The 17,504-nt window shown below is 39.0% G+C and overlaps 1 protein-coding gene across 1 annotated transcript in view; it reads right to left on the minus strand.

Annotated features, from left to right (window-relative positions):
* The window catches only part of plcb1l (phospholipase C beta 1-like), a 196,483-nt gene extending 181,866 nt beyond the window's left edge, over positions 1 to 14,617 (minus strand). Inside the window, exon 1 of the mRNA XM_028040278.1 lies at positions 14,570 to 14,617. The gene's annotated coding sequence lies outside the window, so the exon portion shown is untranslated. The remainder of the gene's footprint in view (positions 1 to 14,569) is intronic.
* Between the last annotated feature and the right edge of the window lie 2,887 nt (positions 14,618 to 17,504).

Consider the following 17,504-nt stretch of genomic DNA (forward strand, 5'->3'; position numbering starts at 1 on the left):
CCCAATGCTCCTAGTGCTAACTAGACACAACCAATTAGAGCCAGGATTAGGGTCTTAGCGGTGTCAATCATGCTTGTGATTGACTGCTGACTCCCTCTCCCCCTTGCTACAGAGTCTTCCTGACATCCTGTCATGAATGCTCAGGCTAGTTAGCATAGACTCCAATGACGACAGATAAACAGTTTTTCTGGAACGATAACTTGTTTCTTCACCATTAGCACATTGTGCAGTGCATACATGAGGTTGATTGACAGTGCTAAGAGCAAACTTCTTACTCTGGTTGTTTTTGACTGGGAGCATTGCATTTCTTCAATAGGCAATAGTAGTAATGGAAGGAGGTGGAGGAGATCAATCTTTTAGCAGATTATCTCTCTCATACCATACTATCATAATGTAGTGACAGTTTTAACAAATATATAGAAAACATTTGCTTAATAGAAGTTACATCCTGCGGTTTTAAGCAAAGTAAGGTACTATGCTACTGAAAGACACGGAAGACAAGCTAAATGTAGAAATAACACAAACATGGTTCAATCACAAGATAGAAGAACAGACCCCAGGGGTAAATACTCTGTATGCTTTAGATCTTTTTCTGGGTCAGGTGGTCCACACGTGAAACAAATGGTGGTTCATTACCAGGCCTCTGCAGAGCAGTATAATGAATGGTATAACATACTTAGGAAGTAATTCCACTATTTGAGACAGCTGTGTTGGCACAGGGAAAGAAACAAGTATGAACACAATTGCTCTGTACCTTTCACAAGATGCAGCACAGCTTCCCTCTCTAATAACTCTCTACAATATCTGTCTTGTGGAATTTTATGGGAGGTTCAGTGCAACTCAATTAATAATGAGAGAGTTGTCATAAACCCAAGACATTATAAAGTCTTGAGCTCCAACAGTGTTGGCTATAATCTAAACCCATTTGTGAAATTCATGTGAAAATTGCAGTGGTTGGATGACATTTGCATAATTTTGTGGATTTAATTCAATTCTTTTGTAATTCTTACAGTCAAAACATAATCCAATAGAGAATGGGGAAGGTTTATTTTACTACTTATCAGTAAAGGATTGGTGTTTCATTTCAAAGGTCTCAGGACTTTTCATGGCTATAGAACATTAAGTCTCTTTCAACAAGCGCAGTACACCATTACACCCAACGATGCTGTTGTCACGCCACTGATTCCCCACTGCCATCTTGTTGTGTTTAGGCACACACTGGCACAGTGCTTCCCCAGTTTGTGCTGTGTTTGTATAACCAAAGAGAAACAGTGGAGGCTTAGTGAAAACATCTTTTTTAAGGCATAACCAATGTGTAAAAAGGCCTCAGACAGAACATGGCTTATGAAAAAGAAAGTTCTCCAGTTTGTTTGTGCCTTTACTTCTAGTGGTCCTCCCTAAACTCTTTTGCAATCAGTCTCTGTTCGTTTTGGTTTTGGCTGGGAAAAGCCTGCTTGTTTTAAAAGTTTTGAAGTTTTGCGCAAATGTACCTGCTTCTAAGGTACATAGAGAAGGCAAAAAAGAAAAATAATCTGAGCAGGTGAAGACTTCATCAACACTTGTAGTATTAATAAAGCAGCTTGGATAACTGGCTGTTTTTTCACTAGTACCCTTAACAGAAGGCCTTGAGGGATAATCCTGATTATCGTCACATCTGGACATGTTGTTCAGTCAATTAAGTTCAGTTTTTTTAGGCCTTTAAGTCACTTTGAAAATAATCTCCAACTAATTTGACAGTGAGACTATTGTCATTACTCATTTGAAAGACCAGTTTACACCCAAACTTTGACTTTCTGGCTGATGTCTTTAAATCCTGCTTTAATATTTTCTCATGATGCTCTTTCTCCCATTATGCTGTCAATTTTGAGAAGTGCACCCATCTCTCCTGCAACAAAACATAATGTGGTGCGGCCTCTATACTTTACAAATGGGCTGGTGCTCTCATGTATGTAAGCTTCCCCCTTTGTGCTAAAAAGTAATTATGGTTGCTATAACACTTTGGAAAAAAGATGAATACATTTGCTTCTATGAGATGTTGATATTTGTGAGAAATGATGTAAAACAAAGTCTTTTTCAACCTAATGACAAGAAAAATACATTTAAATAGATTTTAGTATTATGATTTGGAAGTTCAGTGTAATAATTCCATGAAAAAAACTGCTAAAATATGCATTTGTCTATATTTAAAAGCAGTAGTTGGTTATCATTTTTAGGGGAGCTTTTTAAGAGCTATTTTGGAAGATCCAAAGTGCCACAATTGCAGACCGATGGTATAGGTGGACAGCAGGTGATTAAAATACAGAATATTTTGACATGTGGTGGAAAAGACAGTTTGCCAATCTACAATATTTGACTAAATCTCCAGGATGTCCAACTAATCTCGGCATGTGCAAAGAGGTCGCACATGCCTGTTTGCCTAGAACCCCATTGGGACACTGTAGGTCTTCATTAAATCCTATAGCTGCTTCCAAGGTGGAATTTTAAAGTTGAATATATCAATGCTACTGTGGCCACAGCTATCTTTTAGATAAAAACAAATCTGAAGTGTCACCTAAATTAGAGAAAATAATTTAGAAGTTTCGAGAAGCACCTTGAGTTGTCAACAAACCTCAGTTCCCAAAGCAAGAGTTGATCCTGGCTAGGAAAGTCTGAGACCTGTTATGAAGTTCAAACCTCACTTGGTGGTCTATGAGAACAAGCTGGTGCTGAACCTTTTGTTCTTAGAGCAGATTACCAGGAGGCCACTTCCAGATGCAGTACACCAGGGTAAACAGACTCCACTTCCCTGGGTGGTATGGAACCAGCCCATTCCCCACACTTTTCTCATTAGTGTAATAAGCTTTGTATAAACTACTGGACTGCCATTGTCAAGGACACATGCACATCTCCTTCATTCATCCATCCATCTGTCAATTTGTTACAAATCTCCATGCTGGGGATTTGAAGGTTAGTAAAAACTTAAATGATGAACTGACAACATATACTTATGAGGCTAAACACCTTTTAAAGTAAACACTCTGAATGAAATTGCAGATGGTAAACAAATGCTAGACGTCTAAACTAATATGATAGTTAAAATGCGGAGAGACATCAGATGTCTGAAAAGTAAATAGCATTTGTTTTTGCACACCACACGCACCCTTGTTGAAAAACATGTCTGTTATTCTGGAAGGACCGAGACGACAGATGCCTATAAAGCAGTTCCAAAACCTAGGGGACTCAGCCAATTAAGCCACCAAGTATAACTCACAGCTCTTCACATCGCACTCCCACAGCCTGTCATTGGCATGGCAAAGTCTGCCTCACTTGTCCTGTGACTCACTTCCTGTCCCGGCCCTGCACCTGCACTCCCCTGGGTGATGTCATGGCAGGTTTTGCTATTAGAGTCTTACTACTGAGCACACTCCCCATCTGGCAAAATGTGCATAAGCACGTATACATGAATGTGTTTATGCTTGTAAATCAGCATGCCTGGTACAGACATCTTTCAGAAAACGTTTAGCGAGCGTGGGCCTTCATAACTTAGGTGATGACCTATGCTTTTAGGCCAAGACTTTGGTGACAAACACAAATCAAACAGACATTTATGGAAAAGAACAGCCTAAAGTCATTTAATTGTCATTATAATTTTACAAGGAAGTGTTATAGTTTCCCCTTTTGCTCTTTTCCACCCCTTTTTAAATAATTATACATTGCGTTGACTGTCATCGCTATCTTTTCTGTACTATTTGGTTTTGATTGCTGTCAGCTGACATTATAAGCTATCCTAACGGCTATCTATGGGACACTGCACTCTGTCCTCCCTGTTAGTGTATTCTTACACAACAAGTCATCTGGCTGTCAGTTTGATAGATGATAGAGTAGAAAGAGTTGAGTGTAATGTAAGGACAAAGTTAGACCAACGTGTTTTTATTTTTGTCATAGGTTTCTCATTACCTGGAACATTCCTCATCACCTGTACAAAGAAAAACACTCATAGTGTATACTATACTCTTTGATGGAACAATGCAATTATTTAGTTTAGCAACAAGACACAAGATTCTTTACTTCTACAGTAAATATACTGTATGTATACTTAGAAACTTCCTTCCTTTATTAGAATGGGCAGTATTTAGAATACCACAGTTTACCAACATTCGGGGGTTGACATTGGACTTCGTCTTCATCGTGTCACTGAACAAACACCGGGCGTTCTGTTGACTGGGGCATAAAATAGTGCTGTTGGGTTTTAGGTTTCCAGAGCGGATCAGGGCTGCAGTATATTGAGTCCATGTGGGGAGTACGTTTTTAATCTGAGCCTTACCCACAGTCCTTCCTGTTTCTAATTTGGCGCTGCAGCGGTTTTGTCCCGAGGCCAAGAGCCTCTCTTCCACAGAGTGTCTATTTCCTCTGAAGTGAATAGTAGCAGGTGTGCTGGCCTAAGATCCCTTGGAGAAGTCTGCTTATGAATGGCCCACATCTCACTCTTTCTCGCTTGTCTTTGTTTTCTTTTTTCTTCCTTGCATTCTTATTATTCAGCACGTCTCATGTTCTTTTCCTTTTTTGTCGTTTTCTGTCTTCCTCAGCTGTTTTGTCTTCACCACTCTGTGGTTTCTTTTTTGTCTCCTTCATCTTTCATTTTATTGTTCCCCTTTGCTGTATTTGCTGTCTTCAAGATCAAGCGGAACACTTTGAATAAGACATAAAGATGTATAGCTTGTTGTGATAAAGCAACAGAACAACATAAACAAGGGCAGCTCAATAACATCTCCACATATTCGAGACATCTGAAGCAATAAAATATAAACGTGTCAAGTTCTAAATTAGTTTTTGAATTAAGTTTAAAGAAATCAACTTTGCTTTTCAAAAACACAACTACTTGCGCAAACACCATTTTCATCAGGTATTAATTTTGCTTATGCAACTGACAAATGTGCACATGCAGTGCAAGAGGAGAGAAACGTGTAGGGGTGTTTGTGAGAGATAAAGGCAATCATCTCAGTAATGAGCCTCTTGTCATCAAGACAGCTTGATGGATAAAAATGCATCCAATCTTAGCAGAGGAGACATGTTGTCATGCCGCTTCAAGAAGGCTGTGCATCTGGAATTAACCTTTACAGACCTTCAGTCCCCTCCCTTCCCTAAAACACATGCTCTAATGAGTCAGGTTTTAAAGGGTGCAGCGTTTAAGGCACATGAATCCTATCGAGCCAAAGTCATATTCTTACTTATCGCTGAGAGAAAAGCAGCAAAAGAAACCATGTTTGGGGCCAACACTGTGTGACTAAGCTCAGGGGTGAAATCCAGCTGCAAAGCCATTAAGGAAATGAGAGTATAACTAAAGGGTTGTTTAACAGAAACACATGAACTCTTAATGATGTTTGTGTTTCTTCAATTTTGCTTCCACATCATTGTGCCAAGTTGAATTTGGTGTAAAGGTTATGAGCGGATGTTGCAGACTCTGTTCCCAGTAAATGCAAGAACATGTGATTTAAAATTTTTTTAATTTTCAAAGTACTTTCATAAAAAACAACAAAGAGGCTATGTACTTCATAAGGTATTGCTACAGGACAAATTATAACACTAATACTAAAATTATTAATCCTCTATTATAATCTTCCCCACCACATCACTCTAAATCAATCTATAAAATTTCATTGCAGTTATTCAGAGCAGCCTTTGACCCTCGAACAAACAATGGACATACTCCTGCTTGTGTTTATGCTTCATCCCCGTTTCTGCTGCCCTGATTTTCTGCCAAAGTCAACTATGGGCATTTTCATTTCCAGCCGTGGCATTTCCGGCATCTGCACACGCTTGTGTTTACACAGGATGTTCAAACTCGATGCAGATTACACAAATCCAATTTGGAGGCTGAGTTCAATCACCTCCTTTATTTCAACATTAAGTAGATGAAGCTGGGAGCCAGATCACCACATCCATTTCCAGGAGGATTGGGTAAGGGTAATGAACTGTACATCAGTAAGTTCAGAAAGTATTTTGGAGAAAGCAGATGGATGTCATCCATGGGTTCCCACACGCTTGCATGTGGTTGAATTTACTCAGTGTAGTTAAGATTGTTTCTTTTTCATATATTTTTACAAAAGTTCTAGTCCCTCACTGACAAAGAACTGTGAAGAAACTAAAGGAACATACAGAACTTTAGTACAATTCCCACACTTGAGGTATAGGTCTCAGTTTATGCTCACATGCCAAGACAAAACACACGTAATACAGCTCTGTGTTATGAACCTTTTTTCATCTTAAATCAGATAATCACTGATTACTTAAACTCAGGAAACACAGTATAGGTCAGACATCAGTGGTGCCAAGTCAAGTTTCACATATTGTACAACAAATTATTTCCAAGTTTGGCTGAGGGCGACCTACAGGCGTGCTGGCCCAGCACCTGAGTTGAGTCCAGCTCCAACTCAGGACTGAGATGGGAAATGCAGCGGAAGACTCAATGGTCTCTGACCTTTTCACAAGTACAAAAGGACCTTCTCTGTGTCCAGAAGGGCAGTCATTTGTTCAACAGGATTTTAATTACTGTTCACTTCAAGCAAAAGTTCTTTGGCTGTTGTCTGTGCCCTGACCTGGCTCCTCTTTTGCATTTGGGAAGGGCATTGACCTTCCAAAGCACCTGTTTGGCCAGAATAGGCTTGCCAATCTGTCCTGACTGAGGTAGCCATCCCATATCTTTGGAGAAACTCCATTCATTGCAGTTAGTTGTCTGCCTAATTGTATCACATTCTGCGTCTTTGTGCTAGCATTCCCTGGGCAGCTAAAGGTTGCCAAAATCTCATCCGCCACATCAAAAGGGCCCTATTAACCCTTGACCCATGGTTGGTGTGTGTGGACAAGGTCGCTCCTCACACCCAACCGGGCCCATTAACACGTCGCCCCGCAGCAGAAGAACTATTTTGACGGGCTGTAATTGGTGCTAAGTGATGGTGGACAAAGGCCCCCTCTGTGCTGCCTACTGGACTGAGCAGTTCTGACCGCTCTCCGAGCTTCACGCTTGACATTTCCCTTCTGAGTCCAATGTGAGGAGAGAGGAACTGGGGAAGCCCCCTTCCTGGACAACCACCTCCTAAATTTCTTCATCTTTTCAACCCCCTTCCGTTTACCATGGCGCTCCTTTGAAAATGTGTGATAATGAGGTTCTAGAGGGGAGAACAGGCTGGATCAGAATTGCATGGTCAAGATCAGTGGAAGCTGATTAGTCCAATGGCAGACCATTCCTTTCAGAGGAACCCTAATTAGTTTATGTTAGCTAGTGAAGGTCAGGGGCCGTGTTTGACTGAGGCCTTTTCTTTAAATGCCACAATGGTGTGATGATCTGTCAATGCAGGTGCAGCTTTCGGTTGCTTTTATGTTGCTAATCTACTTTGAGTATTGCTTGTACGGTTGAGCTGCAAAATGGTGTAGACAATAAGGTCTTTTACCAGTGATTATATGACATTTATGAAAACTAGCCTCCAGCAACCTAGTTTTTTGGTTTTCTACATTGATTAGTCATAAACTGCAAAATTATAACTTTTATTATAATTATAATAATAATATAACAAAATTATAATAATAATATAACAAAATTATAACTATAATTATAACTTTTATAATTATAAATTATAAAAAAAACAGCACCTTAATTTTACATGCAATACTTGTTATTTTAATACTAAATGCAAGCCACAACATCTGAACAAGCTAAAACTAGAAAGAAATATTTTATTGTCTAATTTGAAATCCATCCAGTAGGTTGAGCTTTTTGACTGAATTATTGTCATTTCCCTGCCCCATTTCCATTGCCGTTTACAATCACTGAATATATGTTTATCACAAATAACAATTCTTCCCATCTATAACTGCAATCCTAAATGCCCCATTGTTGTGTATAGTGTGAGTCCATGGAAACAGCCCTGTGGAACCAAGCCAAGGCTTCTCTTACACAAAACTCTATACTTAAGACAGGTCTAACTCCCTATCCCGTAGGCCATGCCATGCTCTCATCCCCGTATTTAACATTCTGACGTCAGACAGGAGCAGAGGAGGCAGCAGAGGCGACTTTAATACTAAATCTCTCACCCTGTCATTATCGGCCTGTGTGACCGCCTATCAGGGGCCTGTGAGTGATGTGGGAAAGCCTGGGCCATGTCCTCCCAACTCCTGCAGACCAGGCCGCCTGCTCTGTCCAAACCAAACTGAAAAATAAAGGATAGGCACAGCTACAGCTGACATCAATGAGATGCTGGGCTCTTTATGCCCACTCTGTGGTTAGAAGGAGAGAAGCCTGTATATTAATCTCTTTCTAGTCTTTACTCTTATGTTTTCTTCCTCTTTTGCCTGCTTACCACACAAATGGTTTTTCTGGGCCCTCCATTCCATTACTCCCAACTAAAACAAAGGCAGAGAATGTAGTTTCTAATATCTATTGCCTGTACAGTTTCTCCCCACTTCTAAAACACATGCACAAATGCAAAGAAGAATAGACTGGCCTTGCACCGTTATTGTGAAGGATAGTCAGATGCCAGTCTAATGCCCAAGTAATGTTTTAATGTTAATTTGCTCAATAATTGTTAGGTTGTTCTGTTTCAACTTGAGCAAATGAATCACGCTATGCTTCACATTCAAGACTCGAAAAAGCCAATTACAATTCATTCAATACATAAATGTTGGTAAATGGCCTGTACTTGTATAATATCTTATAAAGTCAAGAGGATCCCAAAGCACTTAACACTACATTTAACCATTCATCCTGTTGAGAATAAATAATTCTGTTTTCCTCCATCTCTATCACATGCGCACAAAGCTAAAGCAAATGACATGTTGGGAAACACCCTCACAGTTATGCATTACATTTTGTTGGTAAGACACATAGAGTCCAATAAAAATACATTGTAGTTTGTGGTTGTAGCATGACAAAATATAGTCAATTTCAATGGGTATGAATACTTTTGCAAAGCACTACGGTGTGTTAATATAAAAGTGCAGAAAATGGGGTCAGTACACAACAACTGAACAAGTTGTGTACTGACTGTAAGTTGCCACAGCATTGTCTAGACACCTGTGGTGGTGAAGAAAGGAACCAAACCATGCCAGCTGAGTCAGTCCAACAGGCCATGTGATGTGGGTCTTTATGAGAGGACACCTGCAGCACCGAGTGCCCCAGTCAGCTTTGTAAAAGCTTCAATACTGGGTGGGGGCAACAGGGGGAGAGCAACAGGGCCAGTCCCAGGTTTGGCCCTGAGGGCCATAACTATCACTCCAGTTCATGGGTTGCCTTTGGCCTTGCTAACTGTTCCATGAAATGGGCCCCAGAAACAGTGCAAACCTCCCAGAAACAGGCTGCTCACTGTTAACCAACAGTGAACTCTTTGTGTGAAAACTGTCAAAGCTGGCCTTTTCAGCACCGGTCCTGCCTTTCTTTTGAGTCTCAGCTGTGAGCAAACAAAACAGCCTTAAAGGTTTGCATGATGGTGAACTAGCTAGTCAGCTATTTGTATCTATGTTTGTGTCATTGAGAGCAATGGACTTTCTCTGTTCGGTCAGCTGGCCTCCGGAGGAGACGATAAGAGACCATTGTTAGACTTTAGCAAATGCAAAGTTAATGTGCAGTATGTTATTTGTAGTATTCTTAACATGGAATATGTTTAGAAATAAAAAGACAGTAATAGTGTATATTGTTATATAAACAGTCTGGGGATTTTTTCTGTGCATGCTGGTAAATCCTGCAGTATAAATGGTTTGCAAGTTTGAAAATCCTATTTATTTAAGCAAATATTGTATGTGTTATTGGGTCTCTGTTTGCATGTAACAAGTTTCTGATTTGTTTCCTACATACAGTTATAGGACCAAAACAATAAAAACATTGAAGAAATATTTTTGTCACGCCGTTACACAAAAATATAAAGCAGAGTTTATTTCAAAAGATTTTGACAACGTTGTCAGTGTATACAATGTTTTGTGAAAACAAAAGAAAACATTAAATGATATCTGTTGTGGAGTTTAATTTGAGGCTGAAATGGACCATCAAGTACCCCAGTGTTAATAAATTCCCCAGAAGCAATGTTCACTCTTACAGCTGCATGTAACACAAAGAAGCTATACAGCATGGCTAAAATGAGCTACAGCTACAACTGTCATGGCATGAATAAATGCTTCAATATATTTATTAAGGTGGATAAACTCTGTAATAACAGCCTTTTTTACTTTTCTCCTGTTGGATGGAATGGAAAACCAGTAGCACTGGGCTTAACCGCGTTTCGCTTTGCATAATCATTCCCAAGGTTGCTGTTTTTTTTACTTCTAGGCATTCTGAGCCAATATAATTCAATTTTTGTGGCAAGGCCAAAGATTTTGCAGCTCAGCTTTTGCTTCTAAACTAAGATGTAGTTTGGGTGAAGGAGGTTTGTCTTGCAACCACCACTGCTATATAGTCAAAGCGATATTCAGATTCACTTTCCTTCAACAACAATGCTGCTTCTCATCACACAAATAGTCAACATGCAAAGTTATGAGAATTATAACTTTCTCTGTTGCACTATAAAATATGTACCTAGCAACAAGGTGAACACACATAATCCTAAGCAACAAAGTTTAATTACACCTAAATCAACATATTACTATGCACAAAGCTACATATTGGATGATTTGATGGTAATGTGAATGTTTACTACATAGGAACAGATGACACAAACGAAATACAGTCAAAGTCATTTACAGTTAGTTAAAATTCCCTGCTGAGAGGCCCTGTTAAATGTTTCTTCCACAGACTTTGCTGGGAAATATTTGCAATGGTTTCCATCCAAATGTGGGTCACTCAGTTCTGCATTCACGGCACAGGTGAGCTGGACCAGGTTTGTTTGGCTTTGGTCATTGGCTGTCCTTTCCTTTCCACGGGACTGGGAAAGCAGCACCACAAACAGCTTGAGACAACAAGAGATGCTTTTGTCCAGCTTACCACAGCGAAATGACACCGCTAATCTGCCTGCTGTCAATGTTGTCCAGGTCTCCTCGGACAGTCCCTGGGGGCCACAAGACCTGCTGCAGGCCAGTCAAAGACAGGCAGGAGAGTGAGAGCCCTCAGGAGAATAGGTAACACTGACAGCCAGTCATTCTGCAGTAGCATGCAGATGAAAACAACCTCTTTCACATGCCATGTTTTTTGGCTCCCAAGCCTATAATCATGCATGATTAGCTTAAGAACTCAATTCTGAGCTGGGTCTATTTCTTATTCCTGTCACACTGTCAGAAAATATATTTACCTACCATTTTCCCAACTGTCTCAAGACATAAAGGAGGCTTGAATGATCCATGGAAATTACGTTGGTGTGTGATATTTATTTTAAATATTAAAAACTACCTTTCAAAAATGTGACATTTAGAAATGGAGAACTGATGTTATGATCAATTTTAAATTTGGATCAAATTGCTGAGATTAAAGCATTTGAATGTGGTGTTACATCTGAATGGTTAATTCTTATTTTATAATTTGCTCAATTTGTCAAAAACAGTTTTGTTAAACAATGCAATGTCATCCAAGTGATTCATTCGATCCTTCACTCCAACCGTTTAATCTCCCAACATTTAGAAGATGTTATTGATCAAGTTAAACAGGATCAGCTGGTGATCAGAATCAGTCGGTATTCCACTTTACCAGCAAGTGATTGGTGATCAGCCAGCCAGAAATTTAAAAAAAAATTTTTATTTTTTTTTTCCTGTATATCACTTGTAAGTTGTAACATGTCACAGTAAGTACAACACTTTTCAGTGTGGAAGTTGTTACTGAAGAAAGAAGAATCAGTTCCGAGGTCAAAATTACATCAAAGGAAGAGTAAAAGCTGATACAAGCATGTAGAAAGGAATCAGAGTAATACAAAGGTATGTCAGCAACTCATCTAGGCTGCCACTGGATTGAAACAGGAAAATAGATAAAATTGGAAGCAACCCTGAACCTACTACAATAACATCCATAGTTCAGTCCAATTTTATCTGTGATAAAACATGTTAGGTTCTGTGTAAAACTAGCCACTCTCTCTCTCCCACAGAGAGTGATGTCTCTCCTGGTTCTAAACACAGTGGTCATTATTACAAACTGATTCCATAAGACTAAATTAACAGTTCAACTAAATTAAGGGATCTGCTAATAACAACACAAGATGGAAAATCAAATGTTTTTCTTAGATATTCAGGTACAGTTGGTATTACAAAATAGTAAAGGAGATATTATTTTAGTTATGTTTGAAACATCTGTTAACTTGGAAGAATTCACCTTGTTTGTAGATGTGAGGCAGGTCTCATAAAAAAATATTAGTTTTTTTTTCAGAAAACTAATATTTTATAAAGAACAAAAAAAAAGTTAACAAATTTGCTTATTCTGACTGGGTGATTTTTTCCCCCCCAGAGTGTGCAAAAGCTTCCTACTACAATTCACTAGAATTTAAAAAATACATTACTTAAATATGTATCTTTGTCCCTATTTGTTTTCTGCTATTTTGGATTATTTAAAGTTTGTATTTTTTTTTATGACTATATGCAATGAATCTTTCAAACAGAGTCAAATTTTGTTAGTTCAGGTCCACTTATTTTCTGCTATTGACAGCGCTCACCTTAAGGTTCTCTTGCTGCACCTTGCCATTGTTCTTCATGTGAAAAATATCCAGTCAAGTCTTTTTCTCTCTGTACCCATCAGAACACTAAAACTGCTAAATATATTGTTTATTTGTATTTTTAAGGTAAAAAAAAAAGAAAAAGAAAATCGGTGTAGTGTGAAACTCTAAAGGTGTCACTCTTTAAAACATGTAAGATATATTCCTGGATTTGATCACCTTTCTAAAAGATATGCTTATTATGAAAACCCAAAATTTAATAAGACAGCCATACACAGCTGCTGGTCTAATTTGCTTTAAGCATGTACAAATAGGACGGCCCACAGTGACCATAAAAGTAGAGTGGAGGTTTTGCTCAACGCGGCACTTTTGTCTAACCAGAGGCAGAGGGACGCCTTCCAACCAACAAACAGATCACAAAAGGAAAAAGTAGCAAAAACACACACAGGGACTCTCTCACATGATAGTTAGAAATACAGCAAAATAACTCAAGAGGCTCACAGTTCTCTTTTGCAGCACTGTTAACTAATAAAAAATGAATTCTATACATGTTAAAAATGTTCAATTGAGCTTTGTTGACTTTTTAGGAGAATGTCGTCTACACATATTAAGAATATAAATACAGTAAACTTAAAAGTATTCATACTGCCTAAACTTTTTCACATTTAATTTAATCCAAATTACAGCTGCAAATATAAGTATATCACACTTTTCATTAGTTGGTAACAGACCAGCACAAAACAGCAAAGTGAAAGGAAAGTGAAACCCGATTTTCAAATCGTGGTGTACATTTGGATTCAGCCCTTTCAGTCAATACTTTGTAGAACTGCATTTAGATGCAGTTACTGCCACATGTCTGCTGGTATATACATCTGCAAGCTTTGCAAGTTTAGCAAAATTGTATCCATTGCTGTTTGTAGAATAAATTATGCTCAGGCAGCTTGACTGGAGAGGGTCAGAGAATTACATAAAGCCTGCTACACATTTTTCACTTAATCTTATATTTGAACTTTGGGTAAATCTAACACTATGTTTCACAATGAGATGGTGTCTTCAGGGTGATTTGCTTAATTTTGGTCTAATTTGATCTGAGCACGTTCTTCCATATGTTTGTTCTATCCCCTTTGACACACTTTAAAACTGCACTTCTTAATAATTACCGTTTTCTTGCTACTTGTCATACTGCATTACTCTGTGTTAGTTTACCACATAAAATATTATGTCACAAAATTGAAAAGTTCACGAGGTGATGAATACTTTTGCTACACACTGCAAAAGCCTATATTTTTAGTCTTTTGTGATAAATATTTTCTGAGCCCCCATGTATATATTTTTACTACATTTTCAGAATTGTTTTTCAGCTTGAAACTGGCACCAATGTACCTCCTGTGTGTTGTCTATACAATTTATTGCACCATGAAAAGTTTTATTTGCTCTTGAACCATTTGCTCTGGAAACCCCCTGCGGATACGACGTGCCTTGTACATTTATATAAGTACACACTATGTTCCTGCACATTAATAGACACGCAAGGAAATATGCAAAACACACAATCACCCACACAGCTGGATGTATATCTGGGATTTCCCTTTAGATACCGGAAAAATAACCAACTTCAAACAGTAAACTAGGTGCTAATGAACTGGATCCTGACAGGGTTTACTTTCCGCTAGCAGATCCCACAATGGATCTATTCACGGGATCCCAGCCATGGAAAGTGTTGGTAAAGTAATCTCGCTAGAGTTTATGTGACCTTTTCTAACTCTCAGTACAGTTTTCTGTCCTCAGGCCTTTAAGGTCGGGCCAAAAACAACACCAACCTGCATCGGCTGATACAATCAAAGGCTACCTATTTTGTATACCAAAATGGCACCCATTCACAACTAGTTTGCAGATTGATGCGGGGAGGAAAGGCGCACAACGCCCTGCTTCCTGCTACGCCGCACCTGTGAATTCAGTCACGGTTACTCCAAGCTTACTTGTTTCTTCCAGGAAAGGCCATACCTGGGGGGTATCTGACTGCTTCCGTGGCCATTCAAGAACCTTCTAAGTAGAACCTGCAACAAATGGAGACAATTTATAGCAAACAAAGCATGGACTGTTCTCCACAAACCTAAGAAAAAATAAAAATTCACGGTGCTACATATGGCTTTATTCAACAAGTCTTCAGATCGGAAATGTCAGCAGCTGCTTCAAACTTTCAGGCACACCTGCTGAAACTAACAAAGAAGGATAGACAGAGATTTTGGCTATAAAGGACACTGAAATTATTAGCTGTCATCTCTTCATATCTGTGTCTTAGTATCTGTCTGTGGTATACAATTACAATCTATCCATAAGTCTCTGTTCATTCACATATTTTTTATGGTTTAGGCAGCAAAACATAAACAATATGAAATACAGTCAGTGGCAGGTAAAGCTATACTCTGCTATGAAAGCTGTTTTACAGTAGCCACTTTTCAGAAAGAAGCACAATATTTAAATACCTGATACCCTGTTCCAAACCACACTTCAGAAAAAAGCCTCTCTTTTAAATGTGAGGGTCACACTGCACTGACAACCTGTATTTATGGCTATCTGACCTGACACCATGAAAAAGTTTTATTTCTATCTGATGTTCCCAAGCAAAGATAAGGCCAACATGAAAAAAAAGTTACATTTGTTGGAAAAACCCAGATAAATGCAAAAACTTGTATGTTTTAGCTTCACTTTTTAAATCTATTGAGAATATGGTGGCGCTTGGCTTTGTATGGGAACACATGCTCGTTTCCATAATGAATAAAATAGCCTTTCTCCAGAGACAGTCCGTCGTCACAGTCCGTCTGAGGAGAAGTATGAAGTCAGGCAAATACTAGCACTATTATAAACTTGATTGATGGAGCTTTTTTCTTTATTTTGTGTAGAACATATATAGAAGTCTGCAGCATAAGAATAAAACAATTTTCATGAAAGAAAAGTAGGAAACAGACATGCAATGATTTTTACAGCTTCAAAGAACGAAACTGAATCCGACCTGTAACGCTTTCCAGCCCATAAGGCAGTGTAGCTTTGTTTCCCCAAAGCCCTGTGCTGTCAAGAGCCGCACTTCAAATACTGCTTCTCATGGTTTCTGACCCCCTCAGCCTTCATCCCCCTGGACAGAACCTGTGAGGGTATTTTGGACTGTATCCAAGGAGATGCAGGAATTGACGTGAACCGAATATAAAAGGTCAAGGTGAGCGGTGCTCAGTAACGCTGTGAAAACTACACCTTTGGACAATATTTACCCCTAAAATCCACATTAGGTTTGATAGAGAGCCCTACAACCACGTGTCAAATAGAACAGCAAGGTAAGGTGGGTTTTTTTTAAATATTTCTCAGTTTCATCCATCCCACCTATCCACTATGTGCCTATAAGAATAAATCCCCCCACCAACACCCCCAATTCACCTAACCCCCAAAGCGTAGTGGTCTGCAGCATGAATGGAGCATTGTGATGCTTCTCCGTCACGGCAGTGAATGTTTTCACTTCCATTTGATCCGTCGGCAAGGCTGCTAATTGGGTAAGCGTGTTCCCAGGTCACCGGGAGGTTTCTCTTTCCATAAATACAGAGCGCCAGCAAAGGCTTCTACAGATGTTGTTTCCCACCCGCTTCCAAGTGGGTTCAGACCAGCTTCAGGTAGTAGATGTAATTTATTGTGTCTGAAACCACACTCCAAAAGTTTTCCTTTCCTCGCTCTCCATCATCCCAAAGAGTGCAGTTTATCATTCTCCCAGGCACTGAAATAATGTTCACTATTGTCCTTATTCTTGTGCTTGAACTCTATGTACCATGTTGCCAGCTGGATCCCTGGTGGGATGATGATGTGAACGTGCTCTCCAGATCTTAAAGGCCCAAATTACACTATTTTCCATGTGCTGTTACATCAGTGTCAAGGTTTATGAGGTCCAGGGTTTATTTATTTGTTTTGTCATGGAATTTAAATTTCCTCTCTTACGCAAGCACTCAAGACAACCGTATGTGCCAGCACTAAACACAGCAAAGAGCAGAAAGCTCAGACACATCCACAGGCACGTTTGCTACTCCTGTTCTGTAGGGTGCGGTCAAAATGGACAAACTGTCAGAGAACGTGTCCTTGAACTTGAGTGTCTCTGGTGAAGTTTGTGTGTTAGCAAGCAACCACGAAGCTATGGTGTCCTTGAATACTCACCAGTTCTAGGAGTTGTTGTTTTTTTTTTCAGCACTGGCACTGAAGATTGTCCTTCCTGTACAGGGAATATAAAGACACGTTTGTTCAATCTTAAAGAAAAAAAAAATCACAATTATGCTTATGGAGACGCTTGACTAATCTGAAAATCACAATCAAGATGGTTAATACATAATCTCCATAACGGATTCTTTTTTGTATTTTAGTGCAAAGGGATTTATAGGAAGAAACAAGATTATCTTTATACAGACAAACCTGTGAATAAAAACTGTTAATCCATCTCAAAGCAAGAACAGTGAATATGAAGGAAGCTGCAGGGTTTCCCTGTTTCTATTGGAAAACAAGAAAGCTCCCACTAAAAAGTTGATGCTTGGGTCCCTTCAGTGACTTTTGTATGAGCTAATGACTCCACCATGTGGTTGAAAAATGAATAAACTCACAATGTTTATTCAGGTTTCTCTAAAAGAGTGGGCAAGTGCTAAATGTTTGACAGATTTATGTATAAAGAGAAGTTTTACTAAGTGGGTTTGTATTTCGCAAGAATACAAACTAATTATTCAGCAGAATTTTTATAATAACCAGCTGCACTAATGGGAGGGTAGAAATTTCACTTGAGTACAAGCAAATGCATAAACTCTATATTTCCAACTTAAACCAGAAGGTGGCGCCCTCATCCCGTGAATTAACATAAAAAGAAATTACTACAAAATAGAGACAAAAACAATA

The sequence above is a fragment of the Xiphophorus couchianus genome, chromosome 15, assembly GCF_001444195.1.
Source record: "Xiphophorus couchianus chromosome 15, X_couchianus-1.0, whole genome shotgun sequence".
NCBI classification, from domain to species: Eukaryota; Metazoa; Chordata; class Actinopteri; order Cyprinodontiformes; family Poeciliidae; genus Xiphophorus; species Xiphophorus couchianus.